The sequence below is a fragment of the Tupaia chinensis genome, unplaced genomic scaffold (assembly GCF_000334495.1).
Source record: "Tupaia chinensis unplaced genomic scaffold, TupChi_1.0 Scaffold138910_1, whole genome shotgun sequence".
Classification (NCBI taxonomy): domain Eukaryota; kingdom Metazoa; phylum Chordata; class Mammalia; order Scandentia; family Tupaiidae; genus Tupaia; species Tupaia belangeri.
Genome location: NW_006198801.1, coordinates 431200 through 435435, shown reverse-complemented (window position 1 = coordinate 435435; position 4236 = coordinate 431200). Strand labels below are relative to the sequence as shown.

At 41.9% G+C, this 4236-nt stretch overlaps 1 protein-coding gene and 1 pseudogene across 1 annotated transcript in view; both read left to right on the top strand.

Annotated features, from left to right (window-relative positions):
* LOC102470672 (zinc finger protein 208) overlaps positions 1–4236 on the top strand; it is a 223993-nt gene that overhangs the window by 183033 nt on the left and 36724 nt on the right.
* Positions 2391–3459, top strand: LOC102484700 (leucine-rich repeat-containing protein 28-like; annotated as a pseudogene).

The window sequence follows — 4236 nt, the reverse complement described above, 5'->3', positions numbered from 1 at the left end:
CACATTCCTTTCCCATGTAGACATTAGACTCACCCTCTTAGCTGTGGATTACCCCAGAGATAACATAGGTATTCCACTTTAGTATATATTAACCTTGTCTTTACTTAACCAGGCAGGATTTATTTCTAGGCCCTTGTAACCAAGAATTTGCTGCCACCCTAGTCTGAGGCTGAAGTTCTCAAGCTGACCTGGGGCTCAAGTTCTCAAGCCAATCTGAGACTGAAGTTATCAAGCTGGCCTGGGACTGAAGTTATCAAGATTCCTGGGAGCCCTCTCATCCAAAAGACCCTCCCTGGCAATCAAGATCTAAGGAGAGAATGCACCTGAAAAATGGATTTCCTCATTCTAAGAATTCTGACTGTTTATACCTAAACAAAACAGACGTCATGTTTTATGATTATTGTTCCTATACTTTGAATGCTTTACCTTTTGGAATAAAATCTTTCACTTATTTCCCTTCACCCATCCTACTCCTGTAAAACTCCTTCTATAATAAATACGCATGACTCCTGGCCATCAGTGCTGCAGTCTGGAGCTTACTCTGGCTGTAGCTGGCTGAGAACATGCTAAGGGGCATTGAGGTCTCAGTCTGATTCCTGTTCACCGGTGTCGCCTTCCTGTGTACCCACCCCGGCTGGAGCAGGCTTACAGCATATATATATCATATATATACACACATACACACACACATATATGACAAAATTAATCATTTTAGTCATTTTAAGTATGTAATTGAGTGGCATTAACTTCATCCACAATGCTATGTATTCATCATCACTATTTTTTTTTACATTTATTTATTTATATTCATTCACTGTATATCATTACAACATACAAAGTGGGATTTTCCATCCAGAATACACTGTATATTGGCTGAATCAAGCACATCAACATATGTGTTATCATCAGCAAATAATTTTCCATTTCTCATTTCCTATATATTTTGCTTTTTTCCCCATCCTTGACTCCCTATCTCTCACCCTCTACTAACTCCCACCCTCCTCCCACCCTGTCTCTGGTATCAATGGTTGTTTTCTATGCCTTTCCCCACACACGTATTTTATTGAATCACTAACAATCTTAATTAATCTAAAAATTTTGAATAGCAAGCACACCTGATATATACATATATATGAACACAAGCATCATCACTATTTCTAAACATGTTCATCACCCTGAACAAATTCTGTAAACATCAATGATACTCTCAGTTTCCCTTCCTCTCCACTCTCTGGAAACCTCTCATCTACCTTCTGTCTCTGAATTTTCTTTTCTTTTTGAAAAATTACTTCTTTTAATTTAATTTATTATTATTATTATTTTAAAATTTGCTAAAGGGCACATGTGCTCACTAGAGAGAGACAGAGAGAGAGGGAAAGTAGAAATTAAGCCACCAGGTCCAGGATTTGACCATAGTCAGCTATGTAGAAGTCCAGTACCCTAACCCCCATGCCACCTGCTGGCTCCCATGAATTTTCTTTAAATAGTTCATGTATGTGGAATTTTGTTATTTCTGTCCTTTTATAGCCAGCTTATTTCATTTAGCATAATGTCTTCAAAGTTCATCCATGTTGTAATGTATCAGAACTTCACTTTTTTTTTTCTTTTTTACAGAGAGATTTTTGCTATAGGGCACATGTGATCAACAGAGAGACAGAAAGCAAGAATTAACCCTCCAGGGAGAATGGCCATGCTGCAATCTCTTATCCTCCATTCTCCTCTTGGGGATTTTGGGCATGCATGCGCTCACACCTGGTGTGAGTTTCAAGTCACCGGATTCAGGACTTGAACTATAGTTGGCCATGTGGGAATCCAGCAACATAACCATTATACCATTTGCTGGTCCCAGCACTTCAGTATTTTTAATGGAAGAATGAATATCTTTCCATTATATGGATATACATTTTATTTACCCATTCACCTGTTGTTGGACAAAGGTTGTTTTCACCTTTTGGCTATTATGAAAAATGTTTCAGGGACCAGCAGTTAGTGTAATGGCTATGTCACTGAACTCCCATGTAGTCAACTGCAGTTCTAGTCCTGGACCCAGTGGCTTAAAGCTCACGCCAGGTGCATGTGCGTGCATGCCCAAGATCCTGAGAGAGGAGAATGAAGAAGAGGGAATTGCAGTGTGGCCATCCCCCTTGGGGGCAGTGATTTCTTGCTTTCTGTCTCTCTGTCTGTCTGGCAAGTGCACACGCCCTATAGCAAATAAATAAATAAATAAATAAATAAATAAATAAATAAATAAAAGCTTCAATGGGTCCGTGCCAGGCAAGAATGTCTATCTCAAGTCCAAACACCACTTTTTCCATGAGAACTATTTCTAAAATGTACCAAGTTTGACAGGATGTAGTGCTGCAGCCCTCCTGGAAGGGATATGTTCAGTCATGGCATCCAAACTTTGCAAGATGATCTCTGTGGCAAGGCTGCAAAAGCACAAGAACTTGCTTCTAAATTATAGAAATCTACCATTTCCCTCTGGAGTTACTGAAAGATGGAAGATTGCAGTACTTGGAGAGTCTACATGAAAAGGAACTCCCTTACTACCCTGCCAGAAAACCTTGCTCGGAAGCTTCCAAATCTTGCTGAACTATTCCTTCACTCAAATAACATAGTGGTGGTTCCAGAAGCTACTGGGTCCCTTGTAAAGTTCCAGTATTTGGATCTTAGTGACAATGCCTAAGAAATCTTTTGCCCAGAAGTCAGTCATCTGAGAGCTTTATGACATCTTTGATTAGTGAATAACCAACTGCAATTCCTACCTCCAGAGGCTGGCGATTTGAAGGAGCTGCAGACATTCGATGTTTCTATCAATCCTTTGCTAATTTTACTTGAGAGGCTTCACCTGTGCCTTCCCCTACAGTACCTCACTGTGGACCAACCCCGCCTGTGCTCCGTGCTGCCTCAGCTCTGCCAGCTGCCCGGCTTCAATGAGCTCTCCATGACTGGAAAGCATCTTGCATTTCTGCCACTTGATTTAGGTCAAATGTGATAACTGCAGTATGTGTATGTGGATAACAATGTTCACCTGAAGGGCCTGCCATCCTATCTGTATAATGAAGTCACTGGGTGCCATGGCTGCAGTCTACCCATTCAGCTGTCTGAGGTGAAACTGCTCATCGTCTCATCAGGGCAGCTCACTGTATTTCTCCCAGTTGAGGTGAAGGCCATTGGGATTGAGAGCAACCACGTCCTTCCTCTGCAAGAGCTGGCCATGAGATGTCTATATCACACCTGCCATAGCTTCCTGAAAGATCTGAGCTTTCTGTCTCCAGTTACATTGCTCAGAAGTCTGCTGGAGCTCCTGCACTGCCCCCAGGGACACTGCCACCCTGCAGTAAGCCCATGTTTACTATTGTCTACCCCAAGCTCTTTCCCCTGAGAGAGACACTGACGGCAGGGCTGCACCAGGGGAGGACCACAGTGATTTTTGTGGCTTACTGCTGCTCCACCTAGGGTCTACAGAGTTTGACCTGCTGAGCTGATAAATACCCACGTGCCCACCATGCACAGCTGGGCAGAACTCTCTGGAAAGGCCATGGTTGAACTTCAGACCTACACACCTTCACTCTCCTCCCAAGTTAGAATAGATCCTCCCCAAAATGAAAAAAAAAAGCGTCAATGAACATTGGCATAAAGTATCTCAGTCCTTGTTTTCAGTTCTTTCCGTATATAGAATTGAGTGGAATTGCTGGATTATATAATAATTCTGTATTTAGCATTTTTAGGAACCACCATACTGTTTTCCACAGTGGCTGCACCATTTTGCATTCCCACCAGGAATGTATGAGGGTTTTAGTTTCTCCACATCTTCAGCAGCACTTGCTATTTTCCTGTTTTTTTGTTTTGTTTTTGTTCTTTTAGTTGTAATTATTCTTGTGGATATGAACTGGTATATCATTGTGGTTTTGATCTGCACTTCTCTGATGACTCATAATGCTGAACATTTTTGCATGTGCTTATTTATTTATTTTGGAGAAATTTTTGTTATAGGGCACATGTGTTCACCAGAGAGACAGTGAGAGACAGAGAGAAAGTGAAAAATTATCCCCCAGGGTGCTGGCCATGCTGCAGTCTCTTCTCCTCTCAGGATTATGCACACATTCAGGCCACTGGGTCTGGGCCTCAAACCACAGTTGGCCATGTGGGAGTCCAGCACGTCAACCACCATGCCACCTGGTGACCCCTGCATTTGTTTATTAACTATCTGTAGATCTTTTTTTTGAGAGGTTG